This window comes from Adiantum capillus-veneris, chromosome 14 (genome assembly GCF_014529385.1).
Source record: "Adiantum capillus-veneris isolate H3 chromosome 14, ASM1452938v2, whole genome shotgun sequence".
Lineage (NCBI taxonomy): Eukaryota > Viridiplantae > Streptophyta > Polypodiopsida > Polypodiales > Pteridaceae > Adiantum > Adiantum capillus-veneris.
In genome coordinates this window covers 113378058-113401624 of record NC_140944.1, presented here as the reverse complement: position 1 = coordinate 113401624, position 23567 = coordinate 113378058, and positions in this window count along the sequence as shown.

The following is a 23567-nucleotide window of genomic DNA, read 5'->3' as shown; positions in this document are numbered from 1 at the left end:
AACATTATGACAAGGTTTGGGTGTCCAATTGAGCTAGTTTCTGATCAGGGAGGCCACTTCATTAACAAAGTAATCAGTAAACTGACTGAACTGCATATGATTTTACACAAGAAATCAATTGTTTACTACCCTCAAGCAAATGAACAAGTAGAAAGCACTAACAAAATTTTGGTGAGGATAATCAGGAAGCTGATAAATCAAAATAGGACTGACTGGGAAGAAAAATTGGATTCTGCACTCTGGGTTTTTAGAACTGCCTTTAAGGTTACAACAGGCATGACACCCTTTAAACTAGTTTATGGATTGGAGGCAGTGGTGCCTATGGAATTCTTGGTACCAAGTCTCAGGGTGGCGGTTCAACAGAAGTTGTCCCCTGAAGAGTCAATTAACTATAGGAAGGAGGCATTGTTGAAATTGGAAGAGGACAGAATTCAAAGCATGTATACAACAGAGATCATTCAGCAAAGAAGACAGGCTTGGATTAGCAAGAACATTAAATTTAAATTTTTTTTCTGCAGGATATTGGGTAATGGTCTACAATAGAAAACTGGGACACATGCCTGGCAAGTTAAAACTCAGATATGTGGGGCCATTTCAGATCATTAGAGCAGTGGGGCCAAATACTTTCATTATGGCTGATGAGTCAGGGAAAGTCATAGTCAAACCTATAAACGGTTTCAGACTAAAGCCATTTTTTGGACCAAATTTGGAAGCCCAAAAGGAGGATATAAGCCATGATGTAAATTTGATTGTGATTTCTCACACATGCGAGCCAGTGACTAAAGCTATCATTTTAGAGAAAGCTGATTACGTGTGTAAGCAGCGTTTTCATTCTCTGTGTTACTCTTTTGCATGCACTAGCATGGCAACTCCACGCAGAACTCTTAGCGCTGCTAAGTCAGACTCTCGCGGCGAAGATGAAGAAACATTTATGACGCAAAGACCTGTGCGCACGACTCGCAGATAGAGGATCGTGGTTGATGAGTGTAGTGAAGATGATGATGATTTGAAGATGTATACCCCTGTTCAAACTTCACCACTCTCAAAAGAAGAAGGCAGTTCAGAGTATACCTTCATTGACTTCAGGTATGAGTTACCCCTTCAGGAGCAAAATATTTCCTGGTTAAAGAACATTGGACTCTTAGACTTTGCAAGACTCCCATGGATTGCCTGGAGACAGAGTCACATGGCAAAGGTTTACTTAAATCAATTGCAAGCTAATGATGGACAGATTTTTGCTGACAATTACCTTACTGAGGAGCTTGTGTCAAAAGTGTTTGATATACCTACACAGGAGGACAATGAGTTTGGTAAAGCCAAAGAAAGGGAGATGACAAAGGCCTTTGGGCAGTCACAAGGAGGCAGGCATTACTATCAACTGTCTGGCATGAAGAATCAGACAAGGTTACAGCAAGTTAGATGGTTGCTTGAAAGAGTGTTTTTGCTTGTCAAATCAGAATACATTAGCAGGGAGAATTATGGTATTTCAATGGCAGCTGAAAATGGCAGGCAGGCTGGATGGGCTAATATCATCTTTGACAGGATGAAGTTTGAAATTTATATTAAGCAAAAGAGAAAGGACAAAACTACAAAAGTGGGTCCTTATTTGGCTGATGTGTTTCAATATGTGACAAATCAGAGTATACTTCAAGGAAAATTCTACCAGGGGAGGGGCAGTTACCTGTAGACTCAGGCTCTACACAGAAAAGAGAGAAAAGACAGAAGTTGCATGATGACCAAAAGACCTTATACATGACAAAGGATGTTCAAAGCTTGATGGCTGCTGGTTATTCTAGCAAGGAGTCTTCGGACACAGTGAAATTGAAGTTGGACAAAGAGTTTGGTGAGCTATTTTCTGAAGGAGCAGTGGAAACAGGTAATAAATCTACAACACCAATGTCAATGAAGACAGGGTTCAAGTTAAAGAATCTGAAAGGCAAAACACTAGTAGAGGTACCTGGTATGAATATTGGAGATTTTGTAGCTGAGGAACCAAGGGTGACTAAACCAAATTTTACTAATGTTTCCTTCAAAGAAGTCCAAAATGCTATTGGCATGGTTAAAGAGTATGTGGAGCAACAGGTGATGGACTTTACCTTAATTAAGAGGGAAAATAACAGAATGCATACAGAAATTGAGTAGCTCAAGGAAGATGTAGAGAAAAGCAAGAAGAGTAGAACTGAGGAGATTCTGCTACAACAAGAGGTTAAGCAGTGGACTGAGAGTCAGGAGGTGATGAAAACTGAGTTGGCTTCTTACAAAAAGATGCTGGCATCTAGGGAGAAGACTTCAGCTAGATTAGTTGAATGGAGGGATGAATGTTTTACTGTTTTGCAAGGTGAAATGACTGAGATGAATACATTGAATGCTACATTGGAGAGTAGCAATAAAGTTCGTTTGAACAGGGTGACAGCTTGTAAGAGAGTTGAAGAGAGAATCAGGGAAATGTCAAAAGAGGAATTAGATGTGGATGGGTGGTACTTGGCATCAGTAGATGTTGAGCAGATGCAGATGGAAATGAGAGAATACATGAAGGGAGTATGGGAACATATCAAGGTAAGGATGTATGATGTGGTGAGTAAACCATATCAGATGTTTGCAGATGAGGAGATGGAGGAAAACTTGTTTATGGAGAAGCAGAATGCTGAACTGAAGCAGCAGTATACTGACCTGAAAGAGCAGTTTGAGGACCTGAAGATGCAGTTGGAGCAACAAGGAGGCCAACAATCTGAGCATGTGTTTGCTAATAAAAATTCTGAAGTGATTGCAGGAACTGGTGTTCCAACAGGAGTTCAGGAGCATATTACTGAAGACACAAGGAAAGGTGCAGCTGCAGGATAGGCTAAAGATGTTGCAGAGGAGGACACAGAAGCTGCAGGAGCAATTCACAACTTAAATGATCCAATGCAAATGATTGTGGATGAGAAACTCTGTCAGGAGACTAAAAGTACTAATAAGATAGTTACAGTTCAGGTGGATGCAGAAGTTGAAGAACTTAACAGGGAAACTTCAACTGCAGTAGCAGTCTCACAACAGACTGAATTCAAGGATCAGCTGGTGGATGAATTTTTAGATCAAGGTATGGGTTCTCACAATGTTTGAGAAACATTGCCCACCAGGTGTGCCAAGTGTTAGTGCCTAATCTGTCAGGGCATTCAAGGTACGATATTATATTTCGAACTGTAACTAAGACCTTTAACTTTTGAACCTTAGGGATATGTGGACATTAGTACTTATATTTTTGGGTAGTTGTGAATGTGCCTTATGGAATCTGATGGCGTGAGGCAGTTTTGGGGAATAACTATCGAGGCAGTTCTCTTGTTCCTGATCTCGTACTGCTGTTTATGCTCTCTAATTGGGTGATGATGATGAATATACTCTGATGGTAGTCTCGTTTCCTCTTCCTTATGGTGTTCTTTGCTTATTTACTTTGCAGTATTGTGTATGAATACTCAATTTACTATTCCTGATTCCTGTAAACTGCATGTTTCCTGCATTGAATACTTGTTAGGGCTATGTGCCCCTACAAGTCTCTAGCGGCATGTCGATGGCGGTACAGACGTCAGATGTCTCCACTGGAATCTGGGCCCCGGAGCGAGGAGTGTCGACTGGAGTGACTCCTAGAGGAGTATCTTGTGGTGTGTGGCTGCTAGGAACGACCGTCAGCCACGCAAAACCTGGTGTAGATGGCGATGTCGTGGCTGGTGTGGGGATGGGAAAAGAAGGGGAGGGTAAAGAGCCTCGTTGAACATCAGGCGGTGTCGAGGCATCGACGACGGAATCCCCACAACAACCGTCGTCACCACCACTAGAGTGTCGGTGCCTAGAAGAGTGTGAAGATTGTCTCATTGACACCGAAGCTTCGGAGTGTGTTGAATGCTCCGAAAGAGAGGGAGACGCTCAAGGAGTAAGAACGCGTGATGGTGCTCCAGAGCAATGACACTCCACGTACCACTGTCTCTGTTGGGGTGGCAAAGAAGAAAGAAACTCATCATCATCCATACCTGCATTAAACACACGAACATTTAATCTTAATATTGAATGAATGGAGAAGAAAACATGGACAAGTAGAGAGAGAGAGAGAGAGAGAGATAAAGAGAGAGAGAACTCGTAAAGGGGGAGGGATTCTTGTGTAGAGAGATTTCGTTGAATTTGTGTGAATTTGTAAAAGCACTCTGCTCTAGGTGTGATGGAGACTGAAGTTTCATTGCGAATGTCTGCTCATAGAAGTTGCTTGCTCCACCACTAAATCTAATTGATTGGGTGAAAGAGACGGTGAGAAGTAGTAGTAGTGCTTCTTAGTGTCTCTTTCACCTGATCAAGTAGATCTAGTGGTGAGACGAGCAGCATCTATATTGAGCACACCTTTGCGATTGAAGCTTCAATATCCATCGCACTCGGAGCGTAGTGCTCATCGTCCCTGCTTGTGAGAACATACCTAGAGCATACGTACCTGGAGTGGATGCAAAGACCATTAAATACAATGACACATATAGACAAAAATGGACAAAAGGCCACATGAATAAAATATATATTATAAAACAGAGAAAAATTGTTCAAATAAAATATTTATGTCTTTAAGAGGTCTCTCTCTCATCCTCACAAAGCTCAGCATAACTTCCTATATCTATATAGAGCTCTTTGTTTAAACAGATGTCCTACGTTTCATTTTGTAAATCCTTTGCATGCACCCCATAGAGAGTAGCATCTTGCATCGGTGGTCATCTTCCCCGTCTCCACTCGATTCATTCCCTTTGTCGCTCTTGCTTTGCATCCTCATATTGTGAAATCCACTTTTGCATCACTGGACTGTGAAGCATGAAAAATCGGTTGATTTTAGCCTGTAGATCTTCCATCATATTCTTCTCAACACCAAGATTGCACATGACAATCCCAAATATGCGCTCATCATCTATTGTTCACCATAGCGTGTCCTAGGCTTTATCAAATCCATGTAGCCACTCTCCAATGTACACTAGGAACTCTGATACCAGCCAACCTTCTGCCATGCTACCCTTCGGACGTGCCTTCTGATGCACATATCCCTTGAGATTTTTCATGAAACGTTCTAAAAAGAATATCCATCTGGAATGTACTGTGCCAGCAATATCCACCTCATCAACTATGTGAACAAGAAGATGCACCTGAATGGTTAGCATGGTAGTAGGAAAGTGTTTCTCAAACATGTACACAACCTCCACATCGTTGTCGTGTTGTGACACGTACATAGTGGGAACGCATGCTACAAGATCTATCTTGTATTTTTTTAGATACATAATTATATTTCCTATAGTGTACATATGTATATTTAAGTATAATAATAAACCTTCTATCTCATCCTATTATTTTTCTCAAGGGTAACCTATCCTTACTTTACCATCAGAAAATACTATGGGAAAAGCATCAATAGCTCCGCCTCTTTAACTTGGGGCAAAAAGCATTGATTGTTTATTTCTACTATTTCATTATCATCTCACACTCTAGCTAGATCCTATATCTAGGGTAAACTCCAATATATATATATTCTATGTATTTTTTATACTTTTATTATATTTCTTTTTAAATAGCTACTAGGAGAGAATCAAATCCTAGTGGGACACTAGGTGGCATGATTTCAAAGATACACTTATTTTAATGCATTATTGCAAGCATGATTACAAAACTTTGTCAAGGATAATTGTCATGCTTTCATATGGCATGAGGTGTCCTTTGGAATTAAATGAAAGTCTAGGCTAAGGAGACCACATGAAGACTTTTGCTGCCATAAATGGACCCTATTTTGATGAATTTTTTACAGAAGGTTCCAATCTGAATTGGAAAACGATTTTAAAACAAAAATCGTAGCTAATGTGCTGAAGTTTTTACCCATATTTTTACTTTTTTATTTGGAGCCACGGTTGAGGAGATATGATCAAAATACTGGACCCCAGTCTGCCCACACCATGCAGGGACAGCTCAGTTCCAACTTTTCCAATTCCTGTTCACACTGGCTCCTCTCTTCTTGTGTAAACCCTTGTGGGTTCCCTTCAACTATAAAAGGGGACCTCTTCTTCCTTGGAAAGAACTCAAGCATTTAAGCCATTGATGAGAGGAATTCATGAGGGAGTGAGTAGTAACGCCTAATTGTACTTAGCCATTAACATAAGCCCAAGCCTACACTTTTTCCTAGAAGAAGACTAGCCATTCTTGCAACAAGCTAACCTTGGAAGATCAACTCTAATCAAAGAAGGTCTTACACTTGGTGTATCAATCAAAGTGGAATTCTCCACTCTTCTTCTCTCTCCATCAATAATGGTGTCGAAGGATTTGTCAAGTAAGATGTGTTCTACATTGATGTTTTCTTGATTTCTTGTTGTTTTCTTTTTCATCTCTAATCCAACATATATATATATATATATATATATATATATATATATATATATAATCTCATATCTTTAACCAAATCTATCTCTTTCACTCTTAGTAATTCATCCTCTCTACAAATTTTAGGTTCTCCTTGCTACAGGTACATCTCTCCCCGCAGTATCCTTATTGCCTACGGGCAAGAATAGGGCTTGGGAGGGAAACTTCTCATCTCTTCTTTTGTCTCATATCTACATTTTTCACATACTATCCTAGATGAATAACCCACATGATGATAATTTCTATCGCTTCCACTCTGTACGATCTATTAGAATTAACGTATGGATTAGCCGTAAAATACACTTTCAACAACGTATAGTGTTTCTCTTTGTCCCAGAAAGGCTCAATGAGATACTTCTATCACCAGATCCCATCATACTACCTCTCATAGACTAACTAAGAGGATTTGTACACACAATTAATCCCAATCACTAGACAAAATATATATATTATGGTAAGCACAAAACTACAATTCCAAAGAACAATTCGTAGCCTATTTGGCTAGCCAAGATTGAATGCCATTAACTCATCTGTTAACCCTTTCATATTACCCATGATACGATATGACCATAGCCTTGATGTTTTCATCTTTGTGTTATTTTGACATTTTCTTTTGTGTTCTTTCTTTGTGCGTGTGAGTGCAAGAGAGAATGGGTGGGCTTCTTTGATTGTACTTCTTTCCAAACCCTAGTCTTCATGGCATCTATGGTTTAACTCCTTCATATAGTTTTTGTCGAGTTCTCTTACAAACTCTCACAGCCATAAGCCCGGTGCTTTCTTGGCAAGACCGCAAATTTCTCGATATATTTTTGTTGAACCCGGCGCGAAACTGCCAGGGTGAGAGTTTGTGGGTAAGCATGGGTGATCATGTTGAGCAACAGGGTATGCATTTTGACCCAACAACAATGCAAATGTTTCAAGCATTTGCAATGTTCATGCAACAACAACATGCCACTGAAATAAGGGAGATTTCAGCATTGAAGGCCATACAAGCGGTCGTCAACAGAATGGATCAATTCAATGGCAAAGATGTAACCAAGTACTTACGCGAGTATGTGAAGGAGATGGAGCTGCATCGCATGTCAGAAGGTGAGATGATTCAAAGCTTTGAGCTAGTTGTTGCTCCCGAAATTAGGGAGCATGTTAGGGCAATTAAAGACGGGCATGGGAGAAATTGGGAATAACTCAAAGTAGCTTTAAAGGAGGAATATTTCATGGAGGACTCTGAGAGAGTGACCAAAAGGACATTCTTAGAATGGGTAGTCAAGCCAAAGCAAGGACTATCAATAACAGAACTACTTAGGGAATTTGAGCGGCGCTATTCACAACTCACAAGGACAGAAAGGGCCACACTAGATGCAGAGAAGACAGATCTTTTCTTACAAGCTGTAGGTAAAGAGTTTCAAGAAAATTTGGAGCTTCTTCTTGAAGATAAAGATGCTGAGCAAGGACTAAAGACCGACTGGAATGAGGTTGAAGGTGCTGTCTCACTGCTTGCCAAACGACAAAGAAGAAGAGACAAGATGGTACTAAACACTACAAGTCCTTCCAGCTCAACTCCTGACAAAATGGTAAAGCCTACTTTTATCGCTCCTAAGTTTGATGAGTCCATGCTAGATGAGCTTGTGAAGGGAATGCGTGACTTGAAGGTGAAGCTTGCAAAGCTTGAAGAAAAAGGCCAACCATCAGGGCCACTTCCTAGGCAAAGACAACAGCCCAAAGAAGGGTTTGTTAATAGATGTATTTGGTGTGATAGTACAGACCATGTAAGAAGGGATTGTGATGATTTTAGTGATGCTTTGTCAAAAGATGTTGTCTTTTTTAAGGATGGTAAAATCCACTCAAGAGAGACAGGTCTACCCTTGAGAACTAACTTTGGGAAGGGGGGAATGCAAACCTTAGTTGAAGATATGGCAAATAAGCATGCCACCTCTTCAGTTGAGGCAGCTACTTATGGAGTAAAAATTGAGCATTTTTGTGATGAAGAGGTGAGTGACCATCATGGTCAAATTTGGCCAAATGTCATGCAATTAGCTAAAAAGGGAAAGCTTACAAATGAGATTGTACATGAATCAGATGATTGCATACGTCTAGAAACAGGATGGAATGATCCAGTGGACTCATTGTTAGTGCATGCTTACATTACAAAATGCCAACAAAATGAGGCAATTGTAGAAGAGAAGCGCAGACGTGAGAATGCTGATGAAGGACCATCAAAAAGAGCTTCTAGAACTGGGGGAAGAAGTGACTCAATTCCTTCTCAAACACCCTCAACAAAAGGAGCATCTCCACCTGAAGTACTCATGGAGAAGTCTACAACAGGAAAGAAGAAAGAGCCAACAAAAGGCCCAACTTATAAACTACAATCTGATATTGAGGTTGCTACAGACTTAAAGAAAGTCTTGGAGGAAAGGATCTTGAATAGCAAGATTGAGTTCACTCTGGGAGAAGTTCTTGGCATTGCAAAGCGTGAATTCCACGAGGAGATCATTGACATCATCAAGAGGAAGAGGCAAACCCTTGCTGAAGTTTCTCGTCCACAGGTTGAAGGGGAAACCTCGAAGACACAAGGGATGCAACTGCAAAATAAGGAGAATGATGGAGCTATGGTAGGATGCTACCAATCTAGTGGGGGAGTGAAGCAAGTGCATTTCTCAAATGATGATGAAGAAGTTGAAGATATTCCTAGGAGTTACTATTCACGAAGTCATTGGGCAAGGGCTACTACTGAAACTTTGGCCAAGGTAGGTGATCTTGAAGAGCCATTTGTTCCTTGATTGACCATGGTTCAGAAATAAACATAATGTCAAAGAGTCTCTACAACAAGTGCAAATGGACAATGGACACAGATCATGGTTGGATGGTAAAAGTGGCAAAAAATTCATCCGGTGAATTGTATGCAGCATGTCCAGGTGTGAAGGTGACAATAGGTGATGTAAAGATTGACCAAAACTTCTTTGTTCAGGATACATCTTCATATCATCTCATCCTTGGACAACCCTACATTGTGGGAGTTCGAATGGAAACAAAGGTAATGGACGATGGTTCAGCATATGCTAGGATACGTAGCAAAGATGGTAAACGTGCTGTCCAATTTCTCACAGTTTGTGTAAACCATGAAAGAAATCGTGACAACCTCAGAGAACATCCTCTACCAAAGGTAAGCAAAGAGTTTCATGATCATAGAGAAATGATGGGTTTTTGCCAAGTACCATTGTAAAGCGGGATTGCAGTGGTACAGAAAGAAAAAGGGTCTCGCGTGATCCAAAAATAGGTGAAACTTTCTCAATGAGCTCCTTGGTAACAAGGAATGGATCAGTATGTTTTACAAAACTTGAAGATTTGAAGAGATATGAGAGGCAATATGTGCATAATGTACAAATAGGCATGAAAAAGAGTGGGTTGCTAAAGCCTACTGAAAATGTTTTGGGTTTGTGTGAACAAGTTTCTTTTGTAGATACTGTGGGTGAGCTTGATGCTATAATGAGGTCTAGTTTGCATCTTGAAAATGAAGTTGTGGAAGTTTGCTCTATGGAAATGTATCAAGTAATAGAAGCCTTTAAAGAAAGCCAAACAGTTGGCCCAGAAGTCCATGTTGAAACTAAATACAAGAGTGTAGCAAAGAAGATGAAACCAGTAGCTTCACCCTTACCACCCAACAACAAGGAAAAGATTGAACAGGCTTCTTTACAACCAAGTTTGCGGAATCCTAAAAAGATCGGGCATACCTTCACAAAGGAGTCTTTTCAAGAGTTGCAGATTGGTTGCGAGGAGTTTCTAACACAGGAGGAGACAAAGTGCTTCAAAGAAATGCTTTCAAAGCATGGTAAGGCTTTTGCATTTGAGCCACATGAGATAGGATGTGTTGATCCTTATATTGTAGATCTTATGGTAATTTTCACAATACCTCATGTGCCTTGGAATGTGCGGCCTATTTCGGTTCCAAAGGCTCATTTGCCAAAGTTAGTAGAGCTACTGAATGAGAAAATCAAAATGGGAATCTTGGAGCCTTCTTGTGCTCCATACTCAAACAAGTGGTTCACAGTTCCAAAGAAGAATGGTTCTCTACGCTTCATCCAAGATATGCAACCAGTGAACAAGGTGACAATTAGAAATGTAGGTACAGGTCCAATTGTGGATGAATTTGCAGAGGCGTTTGCAGGGAGGGCAATCTACTCAATGGGGGATCTCTACTCAGGGTATGATCAATTTCATCTTGCAATCGAAAGCAGAGACTTGACAACCATGAGGACACCTTTGGGTTTGGTAAGGATGTGTACCTTGCCATAGGGAGCAACCAACTCGGTTGCACATATGATGAATGGGATGAATAAGGTTTTACGTGACTTTATTCCTCAAATCACAATGCCTTTCATTGATGATTTTCCTATCAAAGGATGTGAAGAAAGTGACAAAGATGAAGCTTTGGATCTCAAGGGATGTCGCAGGTTTGTGGTAAATCACATAAATGATTGTGATAAAATTTTGTCTAGGTTGGAAGAAGTGAATCTTACATTGTCAGGGAAAAAGTCTATGTTTGGTGTCAAAGAAGTGCTCATTGTGAGGCACATGTGCGGGCCATATAGTAGGAAACCTTGTCCATCAAAGGTAGATGCCATCCAAAGAATGAAAGAAACATGCACTAGCATCACTGAGGTTAGAAGGTTTCTGGGAGCATGTGTCTTCTATGTTATTTGGATTCCACATTATGCACATGTAGCTGATCCTCTTTATTAGCTGCTTAGAAAGAATCAAAAGTTTAAATGGACAGAAGCACATGTAAAATCCATGAAAAAGCTAAAGGAGTTACTCCAGTCAGCAATGACTTTGAGAAAGGTAGACTATGAGTGTCAAAGGCCAGTGATTGTGGCAGTAGATACCAGTCCTACAGGGATTGGATGGGCAATAGGGCAAGATGACAAAGAAGGACACAGGTATCTGGTAAGATTTGGAGCAAAGGTACTAAGTGCTTGCCAAAGAAACTATCCACAGATAAAGAGAGAGTTATGGGGTATGGTTACAGCCTTGAAAAGTGGGAAAGAGTACCTAATTGGTGCATGTGTGGTTGTAGAAACAGATTGTCTACCACTTCTTGGGATGATTACAAGCTTCTCAACACCAGACATTGCTATGTTGTGGTGGATTGCCTACATTAAGTCCTTAAATCCCAAGTTTAAGCACATTGCAGGTAAAGACAATACAGTGGCAGATATGCTATCAAGGGCAAGGTATGAAGATGAGTCACAAATGATTGATGAGGGAGATGATGTAGGCACAAAATTCTATTCTATCTCTCATGTCAAAGGTAACAATGTCTGCATGACTAATTCACTTGAATTGTTCTTGAAAGATCTTTATGAAGGTGATTGGATTTCTATTGGAAGGTACTTGAGTACTCTAACAAAACAGGATGATTGGTCTGAACAAGAATTCAAGAGGATACGCAGGAAAGCATATGGGTACTTTTTAAGGGATGGTTACTTGTGGAAGCATCCTAAACAAAAGGGTGCTACACCACAACGGGTTATATGTAAAAAAGAGACTCAAGTAAAGCTCATGCAAGAGTTTCATGAGAGTCTATGGGCTGGACACAGGGGTGTGTGGGCAACCTTCTCCAAGTTGAAAGAAAAATACTGGTGGAAGGGTATGTATAAAGATGTATCTCAGTTTGTAAAGTCATGTGTAACTTGTCAAATGTATTCAAATGTTCGACATCGTGATGGATTGCACCCTACATATCCACTAGCCATGCACTATAAATGGGTTGTGGATCTAGTCACGATGCCTTTAAGACTCTGGAAGATGAGATACTTGGTTCTCGCACGAGAGGACCTAACTACAGGTTGAAGGAAGAGCATTAAGAGCTAAGACCATAGAAGCTGTGTGCAAATTCCCTCTTGATGAGGTGATTTGCCGTTATGGTTGTGTGGGAAAAATCACTGCTGATCGAGGTGAGCTGGATGCCGAAGAAGCAAGGGAGTTCTTTTCTAGATTAGGGATCAAGATTTCTCTTACTACAGCTTACAACCCTGAAGGCAATGGAAAGAGTGAAAGAGGGCATCCTCCTATCATCAAAGCTTTGGCCAAGGCTTGCGAAGGAAGAGTTGGTGAGTGGCCAAAATTGTTACCATATGCTTTATGGGCTGATCGTACAACACATAGCTTAGTAAGTGGCTACATGCCTGCGGAGCTAATGCATGGTCAAAAGCCAGTGATGCCGATTGAGGATACAATTCCCACATGGAATGTACTACCTTGGAAAGAGGGGCTTAGTAGGGAAGATCTCCTTGCACTGCGTATAAGGCAGCTAGAGAGAAGACCTGGAGACATTGAAGCTGCAAAAGAACGACTCAAAAATGCAAGGTTGAAAAACAAGGACTATTTTGATAAGCGACATCGACTCGGGAGCAAAGCAATTGACAAAGGTGACTGGGTTTTAGTGTATGATAGTAGCCTTGATAACCAGCACACAGTCATGCGTAAGTTCTCAAAAAGATGGTTTGGACCGTATGTTGTAAAGCATCAGGAAAAATGATTAAAATGTTTAAGAGAAGAGGAGACAATGATCTAGAAGATATTGATGAGGAAGAAGAGAAAAACACAGGTGAAGATGAAAGTGAACATGAAGCTCTGGAATCATCCAGTGAAGAAGAAGACAAGGAAGATGTACCAGAGGTCTAATCTTACAAAGAGACAATGTGGCACATACTGGAGGATGTGCAGGTTTAGAGGGGGTGGATGTCGTGCTGTGACACGTACATAGTGGGAACGTATGCTACAAGATCTATTTTGTATTTTTTTAGATACATAATTATATTTCCTATAGTGTACATATGTATATTTAAGTATAATAATAAACCTTCTATCTCATCCTATTATTTTTCTCAAGGGTAACCTATCCTTACTTTACCATCAGAAAATACTATGGGAAAAGCATCAATAGCTCCGCCTCTTTAACTTGGGGCAAAAAGCATTGATTGTTTATTTCTACTATTTCATTATCATCTCACACCCTAGCTAGATCCTATATCTAGGGTAAACTCCAATATATATATATTCTATGTATTTTTTATACTTTTATTATATTTCTTTTTAAATAGCTACTAGGAGAGAATCAAATCCTAGTGGGACACTAGGTGGCATGATTTCAAAGATACACTTATTTTAATGCATTATTGCAAGCATGATTACAAAACTTTGTCAAGGAGCAATGTCATGCTTTCATATGGCATGAGGTGTCCTTTGGAATTAAATGAAAGTCTAAGCTAAGGAGACCACATGAAGACTTTTGCTGCCATAAATGGACCCTATTTTGATGAATTTTTTACACAAGGTTCCAGTCCGAATTGGAAAATGATTGTAAAATGAAAATCGTAGCTAATGAGCTGAAGTTTTTTCCCATATTTTTACTTTTTTATTTGGAGCCACGGTTGAGGAGATATAATCAAAATACTGGACCCCAGTCTGCCCACACCATGCAGGGACAGCTCATTTCCAACTTTTCCAATTCCTGTTCACACTGGCTCCTCTCTTCTTGTGTAAACCCTTGTGGGTTCCCTTCAACTATAAAAGGGGACCTCTTCTTCCTTGGAAAGAACTCAAGCATTTAAGCCATTGATGAGAGGAATTCATGAGGGAGTGAGTAGTAACGCCTAATTGTACTTAGCCATTAACATAAGCCCAAGCCTACACTTTTTCCTAGAAGAAGACTAGCCATTCTTGCAACAAGCTAACCTTGGAAGATCAACTCTAATCAAAGAAGGTCTTACACTTGGTGTATCAATCAAAGTGGAATTCTCCACTCTTCTTCTCTCTCCATCAATAATGGTGTCGAAGGATTTGTCAAGTAAGATGTGTTCTACATTGATGTTTTCTTGATTTCTTGTTGTTTTCTTTTTCATCTCTAATCCAACATATATATATATATATATATATATCTAATCTCATATCTTTAACCAAATCTATCTCTTTCACTCTTAGTAATTCATCCTCTCTACAAATTTTAGGTTCTCCTTGCTACAGGTACATCTCTCCCCGCAGTATCCTTATTGCCTACGGGCAAGAATAGGGCTTGGGAGGGAAACTTCTCATCTCTTCTCTTCTCTCATATCTACATTTCTCACATACTATTCTAGATGAATAACCCACATGATGATAATTTCTATCGCTTCCACTCTGTACGATCTATTAGAATTAACGTATGGATTAGCCGTAAAATACACTTTCAACAACGTATAGTGTTTCTCTTTGTCCCAGAAAGGCTCAATGAGATACTTCTATCACCGGATCCCATCATACTACCTCTCATAGACTAACTAAGAGGATTTGTACACACAATTAATCCCAATCACTAGACAAAATATATATATTATGGTAAGCACAAAACTACAATTCCAAAGAACAATTCGTAGCCTATTTGGCCAGCCAAGATTGAATGCCATGAACTCATCTGTTAACCCTTTCATATTACCCATGATACGATATGACCATAGCCTTGATGTTTTCATCTTTGTGTTATTTTGACATTTTCTTTTGTGTTCTTTCTTTGTGCGTGTGAGTGCAAGAGAGAATGGGTGGGCTTCTTTGATTGTACTTCTTTCCAAACCCTAGTCTTCATGGCATCTATGGTTTAACTCCTTCATATAGTTTTTGTCGAGTTCTCTCACAAACTCTCACAGCCATAAGCCCGGTGCTTTCCCGGCAAGACCGCAAATTTCTCGACAGTGTTTAGTTTTGCGAATGTATGGAGTCTACGGTGATCTCCTTTTGTGAGATCCATTGCACCAACTTCGCAAGTTTGTAGATTGTGTTACGGACGTCAAGAAACAAACATCGCTCAATGGCCATCGGTAAAATAAACTACAAAACACGTGCAACAATTATATTAAAGTCCACACACAAATTTGTTACACAGTTCCCGCTATGATATATTTCACTATGAACATACCTGGCACATTTTATGCCAATTGTGTGACTTCAAACCGGTAAGCTTTTCTTCTTTAGTAAAACACGTTTGGACCGGGTGCATTACACCAGTGGGGGTCCGCATAGATCAAATGGTCTCTTTTACGTTGTGCTCTTGGGCTCTTGTGAAAATCCATGGCGCCCAAAGTATCTTTCTTGCCAGCCATATGGTCCCATAGCAGATTACCCACATTCTTGAATATGTGCATTGGATTGAGCAAGTGATTGATCATGAGTCGGGGCCAATATGGTAACTCGTACCATAGAGAGAGTCTCTTCATCCCAGGGGGCAAACCATCATCACACGTCTCCTTCTGCTCTAGCCATGCTTGTGCAGACATCCTCGGTGGCTCTCTTCCCAAAAATCCGTCACGTAACACATGATTCTTTGGAAGATACGCTTGATGACCTTGGTAGATTTGCTTCTTCCATGAGGACGCCCGACGTGCATTTAGTCTAGGTCCACATGTGACACATTCTCTGTATCCGCTTGTTTGAAGCCCTTCATGTATACACATGATAATAGATAAGCTTGAGAAAAACCAAGATTTACAGTGTTCGAGTTTAAGTGTAAGTCACCTGAGCATTCTGTAACCTGTTAGTTCGGGATAGTCATGCATGGTCCACATTAGAATGCCTCTAATCAAAGCATTCCTTCGACCTATGTGTCGACTCATATCCACCACTTCTATGCCAATCCACAATTATTGTAGCTTTTCCTATAGTGGACAAAGATACACATCCATATTCTTCACTTTATACCACCTCGGCACAATCAAGCTTAGCCATAGGTGCCCCTTCTTCGTAGTCAACCACGGGGGAATGTTGTAGTTGACAATGACAACGGGCCATACACTGTAAGATGTTGATATTTGACCAAATGGATTTATGCCATCCATAGCCAGGCCTAGGCGCAAATTTTGAGCTTTCCTCGCAAACTCCGACCATGTTTCATCTCTATGTTTCTAGGCTCTACAATCTGCAGGAATCCGTAGCACACCATCGGAAGATTTATTCTCCTTATGCCATGATGCTAGGGCGGCCATGGACCTACATTCGAAGAAATTCTTGATGCGAGGAAGCAGAGGAAAATGTCGCAAAACCTTTCGTGGAATTTTTGTTCCATGGAGATGTACTCGATATCTCTCGGAATCACATTTCGGACACTTCTCCATGTCTATGTATTCCCCTCTCAAAAGAATGCAGTCATTAGGACAAGCTTGGATCGAATTGTAATCCATCCCCAAGTTTTGCAAGATCTTTCTTGCTTCATCTCTGGAATCTGGCATCACATTATAATCTGGTAGTATGTGCTCTTTGAGCAATCCACACAACGAAAAAGATGTCGTACAATTGTGTAAAAATCTTTCAGACCATTATACATCTAGAGTTTTTTATTAAAGTAAACACATTGTAATAGATCACCTGAAAAGCGTTGTGACGCTAGTGTCACTCCATCCAAACTTTGTCTGCATGTTGAGAAGAACCTGGAGCGCCTTCAATCTAGACACACGTGCTCCATCATACAATGGCATATCGGCTTCACTTTTCATATCATCATAGATAAGCCTTTCTGAATCCATGATTGTCTCGATCATTTCATCGATCTCGGGCTCAAACATTGCCTCATTGGGCATGTGGTCTGCATGATCATCCCCCAAGCTTTCAGAGGCTACATCTTGTGGCCTCACATATGCTGCTTGACCAAAGCGTCTGTGAACACGTCTATTGGGTTGCAAGATTGCTGCTTGTTGGCCAGCGTCAGAGTCCGAAGAGTTATAATTGGCAACAATTCGATCTATAATAGATGGATCAAGCTCGCCAAATTTGCGAACGTGCTACAAAGAAACGTGTCTTGTCCGTCACATAGCATGCTTGCATTGATTACAAGGACATAAGATCCTCATTGAGAGATAGGTGTTTCGGTTGGATGGCCCCACATCCTCGTCACTACTAATAATGAGGGTGAAAACCTTCTAACCTGGACATAAATTAAATATTCTATTGGCATCCTCCATCTTTTCTCTCTCTCTCTCTCTCTCCCCCCCCCCCCCTCTCTCTCTCTCTCTCTCTCTCTCTCTCTCTCTCTCTCTCTTTGTTCACACTGTAAACTACCTCACATTCTCTAGTCATGTCCAATCCCTGCACACCTTGGTCTAGAGGTGCACGGAGATCAAAACCACCGGGTTATAATCTCGTCTCTATTGGTCAATGCCTATATTTGTGGGTACAAGAAATCTACACACTCACGTCTACATGAGAGTGCATGTAGTGGACAAAACCCCATTTGCCTCTTCTCTAGCTGTAGCATTTCACAGCATCTTAACATCTTTTCATAGTAGATATTTGTCTGTAGCATGTAGGTACGCCATCACTAAAATGTAGCTGAGGCCTACTCAAAGCACTTAATTCACTCTAGATTTGACGGGCTGTGTAGTGTGTGTGTGTGTGTGTGTGTCTGTTTGTGTGTGTATGACCTTTGGAATCGTCATCTTGCATCACTAATTTATGTGTAGGCTCAATTTTCTCTTCCATTGGCTGATCATGGTGGTTTATTGTATGGCAGCAACTGTTGAACATGCAGGTGGAATTGCTGGTCCGCATGGACTGTCGAGGCTGTGAGCGCAGGAAATTTTCTCATGTAGGAAAATGGAGTCTTTTTCAATGTTTTTCATATGAGCAAGTGTTTTTCATACAATGCTTAACATCATGAGCGCACCTTCATTGACACGCACTAAAATCTTACCTAAATCTAAAAAAATCTAGTCCACCGAACATAAATCTAGATCTAATTTAATCTTAAACTCAAAATAAACCTAAATCTAATCTAATCTAATGTAAATCTAAATCTAACGTAAATTAACCTAATCTTAAACTCATATAAACATAAATCTAAATGCAATCTAACCTAATCTAATTAAAAATTTAACATAATCTCTTTCTTTCTTTGTTTTCTCCCCTTACCTCTCTCTCTCTCTCTTTGGTTTTTTATTCTCTGTCTCTTTCTCTTTGCTCAATAGGTCTTGAGTTCAACTCTTCGTCGGCTAGATCTTTAAGGTCTCTTGGGATAGTTTCCTACGACGTTAAAACTCTCTTATTCTTGGGTGTGTGTGTGTGTGTGGGTGTGTGTGTGTGTGCCAATTAAAAGAAGAAAATGGTAAAACCTTTCTATCACCCAAGTGTGGTAGATTGGTTATGCCATTTCCCTCTTCAATAAGAGGTCTTGAGTTACTCCTCGTTGGCTAGATCTTTAAGGTCTCTTGGGATAGTTTCCTACAACGTTAAAACTCTCTTCTTCTTGGGTGTGTGTGTGTGTGTGTGGGGGTGTGTGGGTGTGCCAATAAAAAAAGGAAAATGGTATATTATTTCTATCACCCAAGTGTGGTAGATTGGTTATGAAATTTCCCTCTTGAATAACAGGTCTTGAGTTCAACTCCTCATTGGCTAGATCTTTAAGGTCTCTTGGGATAGTTTCTTACGACGTTAAAACTCTCTTCTTCTCAGGTGTGTGTGTGTGCCAATAAAAAGAGGAAAATGGTATCACCTTTCTATCACCCCAGTGTGGTAGATTGGTTATGCCATTTCCCTCTTGAATAACAGGTCTTGAGTTAAACTCCTCATCGGCTAGATCTTTAAGGTCTCTTGGGATAGTTTCCTACGATGTTAAAACTCTCTTCTTCTTCTTCTTCTCTTCTCTCTCTCTCTCTCTCTCTCTCTCTCTCTCTCTCTCTCTCTCTTTTTCCTCTCTCAATGTGTGTGTGTGTGCATTCTTTGTTTATGCATGTGTATGTGTGTGTGTTTTTTTTAATGCATGTGCTCTCTCTCTCTCTCTCTCTCTCTCTCTCTCTCTCTCTCTCTCTCTCTCTCTCTCTCTCTCTCTCTCAAAAACACAATGTGTGTGTGTGTGTGAGAGAGAGAGAGAGAGAGGGAGAGAGAAAGAAAGAGGGGAAGGGAACATGAGAGAGAGGAGAGGGAAGGAGCATACCTGGATCTCCTTCCTCTCCTTGTGTGTGTGTGTGTGTGTGTGTGTGTGTGTGTGTGTGTGGAGAATAAAGAGAGAGAGGGAGAGCGTGGGTTTACCTCTTTTCTTGCTTGAGCACCGAAAACTCAGATCTAAGATCTGAGTTTTCGGGCACTGTCGGTTTATTTTTTACCCCTGTCGGTGTTGCTATGGGCGTCGCTATGTTACAAATAAACTAGCGACGCCCATTGCGACGCCGTGAATTTTTACTTTTAAGTGTCGCACTACGAGCGTCGCTGATGTGAAGTACCTCTTGTGGTGCAACAAGTGTGAAAGAACTTCCATTCACAGGAGTCAACACAATCTTTCCAACTCCCTCAATCGGTTAAGAGGCATTGTTGGCACAAGTGACTGTATTCCCATGAGGGACAACCTCGAGAGAGGTAAACAACTCATGATGAGAGGTAATGTGCTTTGTAGCACCACTATCAAAGTGACACACATGATAATCTACAACAACTATTAGACATGCATCATGGATAGAAGGATCATAAGTGCACTCTGCTCTAAAAGCCCATGTGTGTCTATATCAGCATCACAATCTCCTTTCACAAAAGACTCTACAATAGATGCACTTGTAGTGGAAATATCCTCTTTCTTCTTGGACTCTTTTGCCTTCAATTGGGGATATTGCTTGACCAACTGATCATTAGCCTTATAGTAATGGCAACATGTCTTTTTTTTGCCCTTTTCTCCAGAATTCTCAGATGAAGTGATGCCAAAAGAAGCATTAGAAACAGGTGATTTACCACTCATAGAAGAACTATGAGAAATGGCTACATATTGCTCCCATTGTTTCTTTGAGCAGCAATAAAGGTCTTCTCAACTGCATGCTATTTAGCCATATTTCTCCTTGAAAGTGACTCTTGCAATAACAATGTGCATTATGCATCAAACTTGACAACGTCTAGATTTCCTTGGGTCATCAGTCTCCAAGTACTAGCAAAAGTTTGGTAAAGCATCAAGAATAGTCTGTACAAGGGAACCGTCAAAAATAGCTTCACCTGCAAAAATAACTTGCTCATTAATATCCTTGATACCAACAAGGAAAGTGTCCATTTTATCTTCCTCATGCATATTGTTCAACTCCATCTCTTTACACAGCAATGCAATTTTAGCCTCATTTCCAGTTGCATAAGGACCAACCAAATTATCCCAAGCATGTTTTGTAGATTTAGATGAACAAATGTGAGGAGTGATAGTTTGATTCACAAATAAAGCAATCAATGCATGAGCATGCACATCTCTAACATCCCAATGAGCCTACTCAGTCGTAGGCAAAATAGCTCTAGAAACATTAATTCTGCCACCAAAATCTACAACATCCTCAACATCACCTATATCCATAGAACTAGGACGTACATCAATGCCCTCCACAAAATTCCAGAGGCCCTTTGACACAAGAACATGTTGCATCATGTAAGCCCACATTGTTTAATTGTCCCTATCCAATTTATCCTCTACAACAAACATCTTGAACACATCTATGTTGTTGTCAGCTATGGCAAGTGCCTGCACCTGATGTGAAAATTTCCCGCAAAGAGGAGAAACGTAGCAAGACCAACAAGTGCTATGCAACACAACCCAAAGAAGACTATAAGGGACCTATTATGCAAAAAAAGGCACTCACAAAAATGATGCACGGAAGGACGAAATTGCCTATGCAGTATTGCCTGTAGTGAAACCGGAGGTTAAAAATGAGCCCGAATTAAAAATTTGAGTAGACTAAGCTCATTGATCTTACCCAAAGTATTTTTCAACCTATAGACTCTCATCAAAGCTCACCCAATCTTGAAAAAGTGAGCAGGTATGTGCTGCCAATGTTGTCAACTATACCCGGGAGGATGGAACCTACTCTGATACCAATTGTTGGAAATAGGGTTGCAGGGAGACACAGATGGCTTGGAGAAGACAAAGAAGTTCAAGGCACACAACATAGAATAGTATTACTTAGTGTGCAATGGAAATATAAGATAGCCCTATAGTGATGGGTGTATATACAATGCATGGTAGCATGAGTATGTAGTGACTCCATTGGTGATTTTGAGATTGGTTTGGTAATATTTCAATATAAGCACCACTTTAGTGATACGCTATGTGATGCTAATGCACAGGTGTTGTGAGGCTTCATGCCCACATTAGAGCTGAGGATTTCAATATGGTCCATAATAATAGAGATACTTGTTACCATATACATGTGGTAGTGATTTGTGTGAACACACTTAGGACCATCGGGGCATTTTTTCCCTCTTTAGGAGTTTTTTTCCCTGTGCATTGTATATATGCCCATTCATTCTAGGACTATCCATATTTCCATTGCACACTAAGTAACACAGTCTCTGTTGTGTTCCTTGAGCTTCTTTCGTCTTCTTCAAATTGTGTGCGTTTCCCTGTAACTCTAATCCCAACAATTGGTATCAGAGTAGGTTGCATCCTCCCGGGCTTAGTCGCCAGCAGCTACAACACATGCCTGCTCACTTTGTCCAATTTCTATGAGCTTTGGCGAGCGCTTACTGGTTGACAAAAAGTTTCCAAAATCTCGTAGAGCTTTGTCTACTCAATTTTTTGATTCAGGCTCATTTCGGTATGTTTTTCCATTATAGGCAATACTGCACAGGCTATTTCATCATTTTGTGCAAAATTTTTGTTAGTGCCGCTTTTTGCATAGCAGGTTCCTTACAATTTTCTACGGTTTGTGCTATATAGCACGTGTTGTTCCCGTTTCGTCTATCCTCTTTTCGGGTAGTTTTCACATCAGGTGTAGCATTTACCATGGCTAACAACGACACAGATGTGTTCAAGATGTTTTCTATTGAGGACAGATTGGATGGGGATTGTCATAATAGATAATATCTTCTCCTAAATGATTTTCTCATGTTAAATTGATAATTATTTTTCCTCACATTTTCACATATAACAGGGTATCATAAAATTAAATTGGGAAAAGAATTACATAATGAATAGGAAAAGGGTGTATTTTATTTGTAAAAAAATATTCACTGTTAAGGAGTTTTAGAAACAGTCTTTGAATGCATGTGATATACACAATATATACATAGTGATCCCTCCGAGAAAATCCCACACCCAAACATCATTAATACTAGTACTCCAATGTAGCCATTTGTACTCAATTAGATTTAAATATCGAAAGGTGAAGCATAAAATCGGGGATGGTTACGTAGAGAGCTCAACGAAGCACGCTTTGGAGCGAGCTTTGTTTTCTTTTTAATCCCACCACCACTACCTCCCATTTCCGCCCCTTAGCACCCATCACCACCCACCACCCTAGCCCACCATTCGTGGTTAGTAGTGCTAACTTACTACCACCATGTGCCACCCCTATTCCTACCATTGCCGCCCCTCCCTCCAGTGGAGTAGCCAAGGACCTCTCTCTCTCTCTCTCTCTCTCTCTCTCTCTCTCTCTCTCTAGCCCCCCGCCACCCCTCTCCCCGCCCCCTTTTCCCTTTCTCTCTCTCTGCCCCCACCACACCACCCCTCGAGTCCCTCCAATCCTAGAGAGAAATGAAACAAAATGGAATGAATTCTTATAATAATTGAAATGGAATGAAATGCTATAATAAGCATTTTCATAAGGCAAAAATGACCTATGAGACCAAATTGATACAGTCTTGGTGGACCTAATACAATGCATGGGTACAAAGTAAAATGAGAGAGAGGGAAGGGAGGGGCCATTGAGGGAGGGAGAGGTAGATAGATAGACTTTATTATCGTCCTTGGATGTCAAATATGACATATGAGACCAAAGTCACATGTGATGAAATATGTGTGTGGCTGATGAGTGATTCTTGATGGTCCAAAATTATGGTGATGAGAGTCGCGATGGAGAACCAACACTATGGCTCGGAGAGGAAAGTGTGTAGGTGTAGGTCATGGCTGAAAATGTGAAGGAAGTAAGTTCACATGTGACCAAAAGATGAGCACTCTAGAATTGTTTGGTGCCCAAACTCTTGAACTTGCAGTGAGCATAATGTGCACACTTGATCTGACTCTTCTCCATTGCTCCAACACCCTTTCTCGCATCGAAGGGACTATGAGCTAATCAAAATGATCGTGATAGTGTGTATCAATGACACGGGGATTGGCTCAATCATGTAAGGGTGAGTATGGTTTCCTCTTTTAGCATAGACCATGGTTTTGTAGTTGGGGGCAATATGGGTGG